Raw genomic sequence first — 15,715 nt, 5'->3', positions numbered from 1 at the left:
ACTTCCCAGAGGACTGACATGCTGTTCTGCTTGCCTTTGGATCTTGACCAGGCTTTATCTGGGGAGAGGTATGTTCAGTTTGGGTTAGTTTTGAGTAAATGCAGAAATAAAACCGTGGAGAGGAATTTTACTTTCAGATGAAATAGAGAAATACATACTTCTCTTACCTGCTTCTGTGTTGCAGTGTTGGCCAAAATATTTAGAAAAATGCAGGTTGGAAGGGAGCCCTGAATCTCAGCCAGTCTGTTTCTAACATCGGAGGGTCCTGAGGTCAAGTGCTCACAGCCCGCACATCCCAGCATCAGGTTCCATAGTTGTTGAAGGGCTTTTGTGTTAAGCAGCTGGGATATCCCAGCACAGCTGTTGGGACTGTCATGTTACCTATGTACCAACAAACAGATGGAGTGGGATATTAAGAGCTACGTAGGATTAGCTTTATGTAATGCAGGAAAAGAAGGATCCTTACCAAACTGGGAACGCAGAATTGCAGTGGTGTATAGTCTGGATAGTTTTAATACAGTCATAGATTTCAAGGCCAGAAGGGACCATTATGATTGTCTGTTCTGACTCTCTTCACAATGATGCAAGGCCACTGAATAGTCCTAATGCTGGAATAAAAGAGTCTGCTTAGCTCTACTTTTCTAAAATGATTTCTGACTATTATAACATTTTTCCAAGTTATTCTCTAACCCCTAAATTACTCTTTTTCATATAAGGCTGTCTGTCAATTTGTTCCCTGCCTCTTCTCTGACAGCCTCATCCCCACCTTCCAGTGTCTTAGGTGCCTTTTTATGTTGCTGTCAAACTCGGGCTAATTCATTTTCAGTTCCCCTAAGAGACTTGTCTGAGCACTGAATGATCTGGACTCTCGCTATTTCATTAGCCCTCATTATTTGTCAGTTAATGGTTAGCTGGCAGCATTGGTTTTGATTTTATTTTTTTTTTTTTAATAATAGAAATGAAGCAGATTTTTATTCTGTAGTCATTTCTCATCAGTCTCATGGAGAAAAAAAGTCTAAAAAGTCTATGTAAAAGTCTGCAGTGATACTACCGGCTCCCCAAACCCAAGTTTTATTGCATTACATTCAGTTATGCACAATTTTAGTGGGAAAAGTAAATGAAGTTGCAGTGCACACAGCTGTTGATGAACCCTAGCAAATCCTGCTGCAGATGCTCCCTTACCTTCTTTGTTAGCAGATTGTAATTTCCCCAAGACACCAAAGAGAGCTACAGGCAGAGACAGAGCAATAACACTTCATTTTCTCACAGTACTGAATATTTTCTGGTACTTTATTGATACAAAAGAGCTTTTTTTGAGCAACGTTATTAATTTTTGCTACTCTCCTGGAATAAAGCATAGAGGGTTACATGCTTCAAAGTGCCGTTGTTCAGCCCAGCTCTGTAGTCAGCCACACCGAGCTGCAATATTCAAACAGAGGAGGGGGAGTAGCACACTTCCCTGATTGCCCTTTGCTGGGCTTATTAATTAATCAAGTACAAGCCTGTTACAATGACTGACTTGAGAGTAATCATAACAGAAGATTGCTGTGGAAAAAGAGAAATGTAAAAAAAAAAATCATGGCAGCATGTGCAGCTATTTTCCTGAAGGCAGCAGACCCACAAGGAAGAAAATATTTGAAATACACAGGCCATTAGCCAGTAGTTTTCAAAACAAATAGATGTATTGCGTCCTCACGTTTTCTCAGCAGCTTTGATAATCTCAGCTCAAATGAAATCCGTCAGAAAATCAGCCATGCATACCTTCATTCAGAGCACAGTGATAGTCTCCTTGAATTTACCTGCGTAAAACTGAGTGTGCAGAGTGACTTGCAGTCACTGCTCTGGTGAGACACATGAGCCTGAGCTATGATGGGTACTAGCAATTGCCTATGGGCAGCTCCACTCCAATCCAGGCAATTATCATTTGCAGTCACTTTGTCAATAGGCTGAGTGTCTATCAGTAAAAAAAAGTGCATTTTTCTTTCTTCCATCCAGACCCATCCAGAGCACACATGAACTTGTATTTTTCATTCATTCACTTTTTACGTATTGGCTGTCAATTCACTATCAACAAACTATCTTCTCCATAACTGAGTTTCCAGGGAACTTAAAATATATGCAATTAACATTTATTATAATTATGCCTCAGCGCTGATGGGGGAAATGTCAAGAAATTTATACTTAATGTAGAACGGAGGAGATGGAAAAATGATTACAAGAAGTAGTGTTTGGTAATGGAGTTAGTGACTTAAAAGGATTAGCCAGAATTAGCAGCTGGATCAGCAGTCGCTTTCCTGTTTTCTCCCAGAAATGGTTCTGCTAATAAAACAAACACAGATGTGGAATGGTTTTCTAGCTCATCCTTAACTATCCTTGTGCAGTGTCTGAAACCTAATCATCTCAGTGTTTTGCATGAAAGCCAGAAAGTGAGCAGGTCATTATGCTGCTACGTGTTGACATGGTTCCTCAGTATCTTCTCCTGAAATAAATACAGTCTCTCCGTAGATTTGCTATAATTGGATTCTACTGCACTGTAATATGTAAATCATAAACTCCAATTACCAATGCCTAAAAATAGAAGATCATGGAAGTATCTTACGGAAAAATGTATAAGCAGATAAGTATGTTTAAGATAGCAAAAAATAGGTGTTATTTTATTTTAATGTACTTATTATACTTTACAGTCGTGGTCATGACCCTGAATTTTTGATTTTTATTTTTATTTTTTTTACCTTTTCCAAGCAATTTTATAGTCTTCTCTTGGGTTACATCATTGTTGACAATGGCAGCTTGCTGTACATCACTCTCATTGCACCAGAATGCTGACTAGGGGCACATTGGCCATTTAGTCTGTGGTATTTTGATTATGAAATACCTGCCTTAAAACAAACGAGCACGATTGTGGTGTTGTTTGCTGTGCTTTAAATTGCACTTTTATAATCAAAAGAAGTGTGGCCAGCAGGTGAAGGGAGGTGTCCTGTCCCTTCTACTTTGTGCAGGTGAGACCTCACCTGGAATACTGTGCCCATGTGTGGAGCTGTCAGTACAGGAGAGACATGGACCTGTTGGAGTGCACCCAGAGGAGGGCCACAAAAATGATCCAAGGGATGGAACTGCTCCTCTATGAGAACAGGCTGAGGGAGCTGGGGACAGACTTTTTAGCAGAGTCTGTTGTGGTAGGACAAGGAAAAATGATTTCATACTAAAACAGGGTAGATTACATTGGATATAAGGAAGTTGTTTTTTACAGTAAGGGTGGTGAGGCACCAGCACAGGTTGGTCAGAGAGGTGGTGGCTGCTCCATCCCCAGAGACATTCAAGGTCAGGATGCACCAGGCTCTGAGCACCTGGTGATATTCATTGCAGGGCAGTTGGAACAGGTGGCCTATGAAGGTCTCTTCCAACTTAAACAATTTTGTGATTCTTTTGTCTGTGTGTCTAGCTTGTTCATTGAAGTTCTCATGCAGTCTGTGATAAGTGTGCCAGTTTGTAAGGTCAAAGTATGTTGCAATACGTAAGTCTTGTTTTCAAAAGAGATGAGAATGAGGAAGGCTAATGCAGCACCTCCTGAAAGGGATGTCAGTACAGTGAACATGGACACCCATGCTTATTATTCCCTGCTCTGAGGTAGTACTCCACATGTGGGTTCCTGCTGCAGAGCAGATGTGGTCACATGAGGAGAAGTAAGAAGGCTGCTTTACAAGTGACAGCTCAGTATTGGGCTTTGCTTGTGCTTGGTGTGGTGACAGCGGGGGAATTCCTGTGCCAGATCACTGCCCACACCAGTGAGTGTGGTGGAGCCTGGGGTAGACTCTACTGGCTCAACAAGAAGCAAGTGGGAATAAAACCTGCAGCACGTGTAGTGGGTCAAATGATGGAGGCATGAGATTTGACTTCTGGGTGTAACTTGTTGAGTACTGTTGTTTAAGAGGCATCAAGCAGGAAAATGGGAGAGGGGGGAGTTTGTCAGTGCCAAATGATTTAACACAACAAAAGAACCAGGCTCTGCTTCTTTCATCTTCTTTCTTTTGCCACTGAAGCTCACTTGCTTTTGTCCCTTACATAAGGAAGACCAAACATAAATTCAGTTTTCATCTTTCACATGAGCTGAACTCTTTGTTTTCCTCGGGCCTGTCTGCTCCTGACTGTTCTGCTGCCTGAAGCTAGTTACGGGTAGGAACGTGTTCCACATTTACATTGCGCTGATACTGTACCAACATGCAGGATCTGAACAAATGAGAATATGTCCTAAGGTGAGCTTTTCATCTGGCCTCCACCAAAGTGATCTAGAGAGATTCTTCCATTGCCATCACAGTGTGTTTACTGATGTAAGTAACATCACCACTCATTAATAACATCACCAAGCCTCTTTGGAATAGATTGCTATACCTCAAAGTGTCTCAGAAAGCTGCAGCTTATTTTCTCACCTGCCTAAAGGATTTCAGTAATAAAGAGATCAAGGAGGAAATGCAAAGTTCTTCCACCTGCTATTTATTTCTAGGCTTTCTACATTTGTCTTCATGAAGTTTAATGTTATGAAAAAAGTATTCGCTTGCTATAGAAGATGTATCGGTTCAACTGTTGTCCTTTGTTCACTTTATATTTAGTGTATAGGTCCAAGAATGTGTTAAGGCAGAAACTTTCAAAGAGACCTTGAAAGCGTCATTGCTTAATTTGTGTTGAATTCTAATACAATATCGTTGTCTAGTTCTTGAAGTCTCTATGAAGACTCCAGCTTATATACAATCTTGTATTTCATCCTGGGTGATGCAAGTTCAAATATCTTTAGCAAACTACTGCTTTGATTTATTAACGTGAGATGATACTGAAACTTGCTCTATGAGATGATCATGTCTAATCTCACTATTAGAAACTGTGCTCAGTAAGAAAACATACGCCAAGAAATCTTGCTCAAAAAAAGTCCCAGTAATGATTTCAAGATATTTTTGTATTACAGTGAAAGAAGGAAAAGCCTGAAGCTAGCTTCAGCATGGCTTATATAAATGCTTAAAGAGGAACATTTTTATTGTGAAGAATTACATTTCCAGGAAAAGGCCTTTGATACTTAAAAAGCATAATAATAATCTGGTTGTGCAATGGTGGAAAAATCCCATCATTGCTCTCCAGCCAGACCTGAACCTTTAATACAATGGGATCCTATCGTGATCTTTCATTTGCTGAGCCCACTATATTTTTTCTTGACACAGCAATTACTACTTAATCTTGTTAGGATAGATGGTAATGGACCCTAGTTGTAAAATATCCCTTTGTATTTTTTCTTTTGTTTTGTTTTGAATATATTGCCTTGATTTTTATCACATTTATGTGCACATCAAAGCACAATTATTCATTGTTAAAGCCAATCTGCAATCAATGTCATTTTCTGTATTTTGTTTACCCAGATTAGTGGTTTGATCCTGCTCATTGACTTCAATAAGAGCCTGACTTACCCTCTCCTCCCTCTCCCCGGGGTCTCCATTTTACAAAGCAGCAGTTTGTCCTTGGCCCTGGCCTTGGTGCACAATGAAAAGAGCCTGTGGCAGGGGCTCCGGCGTGCTCCAGGGGGAGACCAGACATATTTACTCATGCAGGTGCTGGGGCAGGGCAAAGCCCTTCAAGTCTCCCTGCCCTCTGATAGAGGGCAGCTGGAGGACAGTGTCTGGAGAAGAGTGGAAGGAGGAGTGTAGGGAGAGGGAGGATGGCAGAAAATCACTGCCAAAAGATCTGGAAATAACGAGACCGATTTGTGGTATTCCATGGAAATATGTGGTGATGCAAAGAGCTGCAGCTGGGCTCTTTGCACCCTGGAATGTGAAGAGCTGTATGGGTTCTCCAATCTCCCTGCTCCCAACTGTGAGCCCTACAGGCTGCACGGCTGCCCTTGAGCTCTCAGAACAGAAGGCTGTGTGTATGGGCAGCTCAGGTAACGAAGACAGCTAGGAGAAGGAAAATGGGATGTATTCTGCTTCAAGACACAGTCCAGAAGAAAGGGCAAAAGCAGTCTTTTCTGACCTTCACATGTCTCTGATTCAGTGTTTCCAGTTTTGAGCATTGTGTATGTATTCAGGAGAAACTTTCCTCTCTTCCACTGATGGGATATTTGTGCTCTCCACCCTTTCCTGTGACTTTACCACTTATTACCTTCCTTGAGTTATGAATAAGTAGTTTTTTCCCCTGTGAGCTGCATTCCTGTTCTGATGAACAAGAAACTTAATGTGACATTAAGCAAAGAAAGAAACTCATTTTCCTATCTCTCCAACTTGACTCAGGCTATCAGTCACCCTGGAGTAAAGTGGAGATTAATCTACCCCATGTGTACTTGCTGTATTTAACAATAACAGCCCATTTGCCTTATCAGCCTCCCTGTGGAAGTTCTGATCACAGAGCTGGAGGAAGAAGGAGCCAATGTTGACTCTTCCTGAGGATCTTGACGCCTGGCTGAGTGTTTGCCTGCTGGGTCAGTGCCAAGCACTGTGGCCCCAGCTGCCTGTGTGATGGGCACAGAGGGCAAGCAGGAGAAAGCTCCCATTAATGGGAACAAAGCCCTGCAGAGGCTTCAGTCTAGTTCTGCTATGGGGAGATGTTGTGTGGCCAAAGGAGGGTTGTTCCTATGAACTGCCTGACTTATTTGCCACAACCAGGCTGTGATTTTTTGTTGATGGAAATATTTCTATTTTATTTCTTTCTCATCTTTTTTTCACCTAAAACCAGACTGCTGCTTAGTGCTGCAGGAGAGGCCATATCTTTCCACCATTTATTTCAATGTGAGGAAGAGCCAACCTGTCCATACCAAAAACAGTGCTCTTCCTTAGGTTGTCTGAAAACACAGAACCCTCTCCATCACTAGATCCTACCCCAAGGAACCACTGTAATGTGCTTTGTTCAAGAGGCTGGTTGACCTCGTACAGCTCAGTGGTGCACAGGATAGAAAGAGTTTTTGCTTAATAAGTTAGAGTATGATATTGTCCAGTGATTTGTGACTGCTAATGTTGCATTTCCTCAACCACTGTCCTAGTTTAAGTCCCTTAAAAAGTACATTTTGAATATTTTTATGTACCTGAAATTGGTTATGTGCGCTTTGCAGTGCTATGGGGGCCTTATTTTGACCTAGACTTCGTAATGTCGTTTCATATTAATTACAGTTTACCTTTGGAGAAGAGAACATTCATGTGTATGGACATGAACATTCATGTTCTCTTCTAGACTCAGTCTATCCGAGTTGTCACTGTGGAGCTGTGTGGATAAAAGGAAATTAGTTTTTCACCCCTCTTCTTCCATAGCAGTTCTAAAGTCAAGATCATTTCCTCTGCATGGATTGCGTGCAGAGGGATGTGTAACTGCTTGAGTTCTGTGGGATGGAAGCAGCCCAGTGCAGACCTGTCAGGCTTTCAAGTGTCCCTGGAAAAGGACAGTGGGAAGGGGAATGGGGCAGCAGAAAGGATGCTGCTGGCTTTGCCGTGTGGGAACCCCTTTCTGACAAGTAAAGCTCAAAAAGCACCTGCACCACGTGCAAAGCCTTTTTTAGGGGAAGAGGATAAGGATACTTAACAAACAAAACAAAAATGTATAAAATTGTTGGTAATTATTTGATATCCAACAGTAGATTTCTAGTCCCTTTCTATTAATTCTTGCCCTAAAATTCAACATTACCAATATGCCATTTTCATTTCAGTTATTCTGCCAACTTCTGCTTTTTCCCCTTATTGATTTTATTCCTGTCTAAAACCTCTTTCTGTTGTTTTTCAGTAGAATAAGAACAGGCTAAATCAAGTACTTTATCCAATCGATGACTCTTCATACTTGACCAAGAATCTCTATGCCAGAAATAACATTCCACAGTCTGGAAACGATAAGGATGAAAAGGTCCATTACAACATATTAATCATTGTTCTTTCATTTTTCTTTAGGCAGGACAAGTTCCATTGCTGTTTATTCTGTGACTTGTGATGGGAATCTTTGAAGCCTGCTTTACAATAGCAATGACCTTAGGCTCTACATGCTTTCTTTGACTTTTTAAGCTGCTGTGCCAAAATACATGCCCATCAATATGCATAATTTGCGTGTGCACTTGCTAGGACAGAACACAGAACTCACTGTCAGCCAGCAGTGGGAGGTCGGTGTTTTTCTGTGCCTGATCTGAAAGAGAAGATGTGGTGAGCATGTGGTGAAATCAGGGTCACAAGAGTGTGTGGAAATATGCAGGTGACAGATATTGCCTATGTGTTGAGAGAGTCAAGAGGAAAGCTGTAGGGCCAAGGAGACTGCTGCAATCCATAACTGCTTGCTGCAGGAGGGGAGTAGTTTGAGATCTACAGGTGGAGATAGCTCATTGAACAACACAGCTCAGCTGCTTCTGTATCAGGAAGAGCAAAATCTGTGTACAGCTTGGAGTAGTGCTTTTGCTATAGAAAAAGATGACAAAGAAATAAGAATAGGAAATATTTTAATTCAAAGCTGAGTGTTCGTCTTATGCCATGCTACTTAGAACTCCTCCTGCACAGTGTATGCCAACAAGGACCCACAGAATTTTTAATATATGGTCAGTTAGATTCACACAAGTACCAATGAACTCTGCTCAGCTCAGGACTAGATCTGGTAAAACACTTCCAAGTGGCCTCAGGCAGTTCATGAGAAAAGAACAGACTTGCTTCGAAAGGGGCTGGGAACCACACAGTTTGCCAGGCTTAGAGCAGCCAGCAGGAGAGTAGGAGAAGGATGAGTCCTCTGTCATTGTGTGCAGTGCTAGAAAAGCTCTGCACAATGCGTTACCAGAGCTTGGAAAACTGTCATGAAAGTAGGGCCTTTTCTCAGGTGAACAAGCAGGGCTCTCTTGCTTTCCTTCTCTTACAGAAGCCACTAAAAAAAGCAATTAGAAAAAGGAAAGTGATGCTGCTCGGCTTTTAGTGGTTGAACAGACTAACCGTGATCTGCTCCTCCCTCTGCCAGAATAAATTCAGCTGGACATCTGGGAGGATGTTCTGTAGACAGTCATAGAGAAAGGTATGATAGCACAAGAAAAAGAGTGTGAAGTTGCTGGAGTGAGTGAAGTGTGCTGCAACAGTTTCTCTGTGCTTGCTAAATGGAGAATTTACCCCACCGTTTTTTTCGGCATTCAGCACCTGATGTTTAACTTCTTATGCATGTTCTTCCCCTTCTTCCTCTTCTAAAAGTCTTAGGATTAAGCCAGCTTACGTATCACTTCCTCCTTCTGAAGCAGCAGTACTCACAAAGTAGGTGAAATTGGAAATTACATGGTATATAACTGACATCAATAATTAGAACTACTTTACATAATCTCACACTAAGTGTGTCAGTCGGGTGTTTCTCATTAGAAGTTTGAGGAACGTTCTTGCTTGGTTTTGCTTCACGCTGCCTGTTTCTTGGTGTCTGTAATTCCCCACATGGATTCGCCAAAATAATTTGTTGTATATTCTGCTGTTTCCCCACCAGTGAGGGCCCACATTTCTCGTCCATGCAGTTAAACAGAAGTTTTGCAGTGACTTACGCAGCTCTCAGAATTCAGGATGAAGATCTTTTTAAGGATTTGCTAGTTTAAAATGGTATGGGTTTATTTAAAAGCCAACATTCTTGATATTGAATCAGACGTTATGAAACGGAGATACACAATGTGGTGGCACTTGTATTATTCATGACAGATCAATTTTGTATGGAAGGTTATGGCAAAAAATGCAAAACAGCCTGCCACAAGAGGTTATAACTAAGATAGATCACAGGTGGCACTGGTTTGTGTGGAAACTGCAGGTAGATCAAAACAAATAAATGAGCAGAAAACCAAGTTTCTCTTTTGGTTTTCTTGGCATAAGGATCAGAGAGGTTATTTACTTGTTGTTTTACAAATAGATGAGCACATTGAAAATGCCATCAGAATACATTTTAGACTCTTGATCAGGACTGAGTGCTTTAATAGTCCCTAATAGAAGATCATGGCTTATTAAAGTAAAACATTTGTGCCTGGATTCCTGCAACCTTCTTTTGTCATGCGGTCTTTAAGGAGCCCTCTTTCCTTCCTTCTCAGTCTACTTGCAGAGAACAGCGCTAATCAAAGACAGGTCAGAGAACCTGGCCTTTTAATGCTGCTCTGTTTGTTTGTCCATAGCAGTCTGATGTTTACCCTGCAGATGTGAATGCCGTGCCCGTGGGTTTGGTCAGATAACACAGGATCTGCTGTTGCCGTGTGTGGCAGCAACAGTTCCTCCTGCACATAACTCCCAGTTCTCAGTTCTTTTCTGACTAGATGGTCCTGGTATTGTGAAGGATGTTTCTTCACACATACAGAAACAGATACCAAATTGACCTAAAGGTTATTTTCTCTAAATTTCCTTTGAGTTCTGTTTCCTTCAGCTGGCTGGAACCAGGTTGCTTTCAAATGAAATTAGCCTATCATAAATCTTCCTGCGCTTCCTTTCCTGCCACAGGCTCTTACTTCCATGTCAGTGCTCTTCGATTTTTTGAAACGCACTTATTGAAGTTAGGCTTGGAGGACGTTTTGTAGATGAAGCTGATCACCAGAGTGTTAATTCAGCTGCGCATCAACGCAGTGCCTTCCAGGGCGGCCTGACACCCCATACCCCAGAGCTATGTGTGCCACGTTGCTTCTGTCCTGGTATGAACAGCCATTTCTGGGTTGTCACTGTGAGGTACCTCTACGTCTATACAAATTTTATGATCTTTCTGAAGCGAGTCAAAGAGAAATAATTGGGTTTTGTAATGTGGTGTCTTTAAGTGAGCCAGCTCTCCACGAGTTAAGTGAAAATATTACAGCTGTTGCTTTATGAGTCATAAGCACTTGATTTTCATCAAAGCCTTATATGCTAGCCTGTCCCAAGGGGTTGACCTCTGTATCAGGTATCATTTGTCAAGTATTAACACAAATTAAGTTTTAATTGTAAGGTATGATGGAAAGTTGGATTTGTTTAAAAGAGGCAATAAAAGGAAATTTATGTGTTTAACTGTGCGCAGAGGGGGATTGGGTGGCTGGAAAACGCTTAATGCTTTTTGGGAAAGGCAAGGAGGTGAAGGATGGGAGGGGAGACAGCTCCAGTGTGCTGATAACCCCTGGGCGGTGGGCTGGCACTTCCCTGCTGCAGGATGGCCCGCCGCACATCTCTGCTGGAGCCAAACCTCCCAGAGATTAAAGCCACTTAGGGAAAGGGCAACGTGTCGGCCCCGCTTGTGTTCTTGTTCAGGGGAAGGCTCAATCTTCACTTGCATCCTTGGCAATTTGGGGCTAGAGTGAGATCGAGTTTGACAGTAAAAGAGATAAAACTTATCTTGTGGTGTCACAATTCAGTACATAGCCGCGAAGATAAATGGCTCATTTCAGAGGTTGATAAAAATGTATTTGTTCGTTCGCTGTTGTATGATCTGTTATGTTTTCAAGCAGTCTTACAATAGAAGTAGCATCCATTAGCTCAGAACAGCTGTGTGCTGTCTGCAGAGTTAAAAGGAATTAAAGCACAGTTGTGTTTAAAAAACCAGGGATTATTTTTCAGATTTCAGCCACAGCTCGATGGATCAGTGCTCGATACTTGGGTGGCCAGAGCAGTCCCTGCTGCGAGCAGGATGCCCTGGGATGCTGCTCTGGGAGGTAGCTCTGCATGTGCCACTGCCCCGAGCGGAGGGAAGGTGATGTGAGAGCCCTGCCATGACCTGAGTACTGCTGGGGCTGGCCACTACCCTCCTGGGAAAGGCGGTGGAAATGCTGTGCCAGCAGTGTGCAGGAATGTGGATCTCTAGCAGTGGCAGCTAAGCCATGTTAATGGGGTTGTGTGGTACAGGTAGCAAGGCTTTGAAACACAGTTCTAAACCAAAGATAAAATGTTTCTTCTAGAAAAAAATGGCATCTTTTCTATCAAAGAACTCTGCACCAGGCTCTTCCTCTTTTGTGCACTTCCTTTTATCTTTGCAGTTTCCCAGGCTGCCTTCTGTAATGGGCTTTTGCAAATCCTGCCTCCACAGAAGGGAGCAGCCTGGTGCTCTGACTCCCATGTCAGTCTCCACAGCTGCTAAGCAGGGACAAACTATTCTCTACCTGTCCTGCTGATCAACTCTCCCCAGCATCCTTCACACTGTTTCTGAACATTTTCTCCAGCATTGCTCTGCAGCAACCTGGTGGCCAGAGGTACCCTTGGCCTGAAGATCTGCCCTGTCCCCTCCTGGTTGGAGGTGTTGTGCACTTACAGCATAGTTTATCACCATTAATACTGAGCATTTAGGTCTGCAGAAGCAAAAGTTATCTTAAATCCAGAATGACACTGGGCATGATTTACAAAGTGCAATTCCATCCGGAAAAATGTTATTCATAAGGGTCTGGTGCAGAAACAATGTTAAGGAAATTCAGAGATGTTTAAACTCTTTTCCAGCATGTCCCAGTTCAGCATTATCTTCCCCTTCCTAGTGTCTTCATACTGATAACTTGGTGGGTAAACGTTCAACAGGATGCGTCTTATAGCTGAAAGTAATGTTAGTGTAGTGTGTGAGATGCTGTAGTGTTTGAGATTGCTGCTGCCATTTTCAAATGTGCCTAATAAATTCATTATTATAAATATAACTCCTTGGAACAAAGTGAAATGACAAATAAGTAGAAGTTTTATAGATTTTGTAATTTAATTTTTATCTTCTCCCTCTGATTCTTCCAGAACCAACCTCCCCCAGATACACACAATACTGATAACTGACCCCCTTGCACCTTGTTGCCTCCTTTCTATGCTGAACAGCCCAGCCATCATTTCATTAATAATGCAGATAATCTTAACAAAGAACAGTTTGTCATTTCTCCTACATTAGTCCGAGTTACTCAGTGATGTTTTCTCATGACTTAGATGCTAACAAATGGTGGTTGCAAGACATAGACTTGGGGAGGGCACAATGCATTGTGCCCAGTGCTGTCTGAAGCCCACAGAGCATCGAGCAGCGTGGCCCTGTGCTGTGCCACCCCTGAGCCCAGCCCTGCGCTGCCAGCAGCTGGCTGCACCTTTCTGCCAGGGTTTCTGGTGCCTTTGTGCTTTTCACACGTTTGTCACTTCTTTCTTTGTGATACTGAAGAGGAGTGACAGAGCTGAGCTAGGACCGACCTTTTGTTCAGCTGTGCTTCTCCTGGATGATTTTAACCTATTTTTGGATGAAAAGGATTTTTTTTTTTCTACTACGAAAGGGCTCTGTTTTGATTCTGGAGAAGAAATCTGAGCTGTTACTGGATGTTCACATTAACTTTCCAATAATGCCTAACTTTTCTGTATCCAGACAATTAGCTAGGCGAAGCTCCATACTCAATAAAAGCAGACTGTTGCCAGAGGAAGAAAGGCAAACCATTTACTGCACATTCATTTTTAGTCATTTTATTCAGTCTGTGCTAATGTGCTGAATCCTGGTAGATGTTCCATAATGTTTAGCACACAGACATGTTTGCACCTTTCTACCCATGCTAAATGTTCTTTCCTGCAGGCTCTGCCCTCCTGCTCCCAGCTGTGGGGATCTACCTTTGCTACAGGCTTGGTGTGCCAAGAACAACGTGTCCTGGTCACCGAGACGTTACCACAGTTATACAACACTTAGCAGACTGCTGGCTGTTTAATTGTGAGTAGCTGTTTCCTTATCTATATTATTTATAGAAGGTGAACACTTGAAAGAGGATGTTAATAAGATGAAGCTTTCATCAACAAAAAATATATTCATTTCAGGGAAAAACTGGGCACATTTTCTGAGATATGCTTACCTGATATGTCTTGCTTTCATATCATGCCTGATGAGATGTAATTCTACATAATGCAGTTTACCTACAGAACCTTACCAGAAAATCCAAACAAAACTTTTTAGGTGTAAAGCATCCATTAACCCAGGAGAAATGTTCTTTCATTGACTGTGGCTTGCTTACTAAGTTAAGGTGCAGTTCAGCCTTCCTGGAGGAAGCACTGATAGGGCTGTGGAGAGGAGCTTTGTGCTGCCTTGAGGGACACTGCAGATTCAGGGTGAAGGCAGATGAAGATGAAATTGTTTGAGTGCAGCAGCCAATGCCTGTGGCTCTTCCTGGCAGGATGGCAGGGTGGTCACTTGTTCAAAACGGAGCAGATACAGGGGTGTTTCTGCCCAGCAAGGGTACAGCTGTTGAGTAGGATTGGTGCAGCAAGCTGTGTTTGTCATCCAGCCTGGACCTAGTTGCCTGCTTCATTCAAATCTATGGTTGACCATCTTGGATACTGCTCTTACCTCAGCCTCTTCCCCATTAAATAAGTAAAAAAAAATAGAAGTAAAATAATTCTGCAACATTCATAGTCTACTGTTTAGTATATTGTGATTTCCTCCAGTATGTGGCAAATTTCAGAAATACGTTTCAGCTCCAGCCTGCTGCCATGCTCGGTACCATTTCAAATAGGTTGTTGGTTTGGGTTTTGTTTTTAGAATGTGGATTTGTGAAGAAAGGTTTGATTTATTGTGACAATGCAGAGGCTGAAGAATTGGTTATAGTGTTTCTCTTCCATAACATTGTTTCTGAGTAAGCAGCAGAATCTTTCCTCTACCACAAACAGAGAACGTAGGTTCCAAACATGCAGTCCCCATTCTACTTTACCACTCAGCAACTGGCTCCCAGGCCAGTGGCACCTCCTGCTGTGTGCAGTCACTGCAGAGTCACTGGCTAGAATGTATGGATGGTTGGCAGACTGGATTTGGACATCTGCTGCAAGCTGTAGAGAAGTACATTCTGACATTCATCAGGCGAAACAAGCACTTCTCAGACCAGCCCCATCCTCTCCCGATAAGGTCCGTCCCAGGCCCTATTCTTCACTGTCAGCCTCCAATTCCTGCTGAAGTCAATGGGTGCTGGAGACACAACTCAGAGGAGCGCAGACTTAAAAGAGATTGGGAGTGTCCCTGGGGATAAGTGCTTCCCCCCCTTCCCTGCCCCTCACTACTTGTAAGTGATGTACAAAGAGGTCTTGAAGAGCTGGAGCAGGGAAAACTTCAAACTTAAGCCTTCTGGGTCAGCTTTTTATATCCTAAAATAAGCTCAACAGCAAAGACACCTTTAAAGGCTTTTCTTTTTGTTCGAATGCTTTAATGAGAAGTGTATAAACTGACATTGATCTCTTCCTGTTAGGGTTTATTACGCTGAGGCACTGGAGATGTTTTTAGAATATAAAGTTCTGCTCAAGTAGTCTGTAAATAAATAAGGTAATACAGTGATTTTGTTTATGTCAAAAAGCTGATCTGAACAGAATAGGACTATAACAGGGAGCTCTTCATGAAAACACTGGAGTATTACAAGGACAGTGGGGTTTGTCAGCGTCCTTAGCACTCAACAGAGCCCGCTGCACATGAGCTTTTCTTGAGGATAGGGGAAACGGATTGGATTTGAGGCTGCCTTTCTAAAGTCTCCTCTTGGCTCTGTTGTCATTCTTGGTAGCTGCTGCTTCCTCAGATCAATGTTTCTGTGATGTAGAGTATTCTTGCCACTGGAAGAAGTCTAATTTAGATGCAGCCTAATTTAATTTGCTTTGTTTGGACATGCTGTGTAATCTGGTGTTGAAAACTGGATCTCAGAACTGCTTTTCTTGACCCTACTGACAATTACACAAGTTAAGTGCTTTTGCCTTTTGGGACAGTGTGTTCACATCTTTGTGGCAGGTTTATATTTGTTTCATTTAGGTGCTGTTTCAGCCAGGGTTTATGTGATAACCACTTGGGCTGACAAATTAGC

At 42.4% G+C, this 15,715-nt stretch overlaps 1 protein-coding gene across 1 annotated transcript in view; it reads left to right on the top strand.

The window, feature by feature from the left end:
- EPHA4 (EPH receptor A4) overlaps nt 1–15,715 on the top strand; it is a 231,670-nt gene that overhangs the window by 92,617 nt on the left and 123,338 nt on the right. Inside the window, exon 3 of the mRNA XM_085513542.1 lies at nt 13,465–13,596. The gene's annotated coding sequence lies outside the window, so the exon portion shown is untranslated. The remainder of the gene's footprint in view (nt 1–13,464; nt 13,597–15,715) is intronic.

This window comes from Coturnix japonica, chromosome 12 (genome assembly GCF_054131305.1).
Source record: "Coturnix japonica strain WE chromosome 12, WE-NBRP24, whole genome shotgun sequence".
NCBI classification, from domain to species: Eukaryota; Metazoa; Chordata; class Aves; order Galliformes; family Phasianidae; genus Coturnix; species Coturnix japonica.
This window is presented reverse-complemented; position numbering and strand designations above follow the sequence as displayed.